This window comes from Dipodomys ordii, unplaced genomic scaffold, assembly GCF_000151885.1.
Source record: "Dipodomys ordii isolate 6190 unplaced genomic scaffold, Dord_2.0 Scaffold157, whole genome shotgun sequence".
NCBI lineage: Eukaryota > Metazoa > Chordata > Mammalia > Rodentia > Heteromyidae > Dipodomys > Dipodomys ordii.
In genome coordinates, this window is record NW_012267373.1 from 6,081,756 (window position 1) to 6,082,024 (window position 269).

Below are 269 nucleotides of genomic sequence, written 5' to 3' on the forward strand. Positions count from 1 at the left end.
TTTGTACTTCTCATTGTTGCAACAGGTCCACCTGAATCCTTAAATGACTTGTTTTTCTCCATCTCCTCCATAAGTTATACTGACATCAAATATATTGAAAGCGGGGGTTATACTGTGGTGGAGGGACATACAAAGCAACAAAGAAATAAACTTATAAATGCGTTAGAAACACATGCATGAAAGAAAAAAAACATTAAAATACCTATCTAAGGGATTCATTTTCCTAACATCACATTATCTGACTTTTTCCGCTTGACTCATACATATAC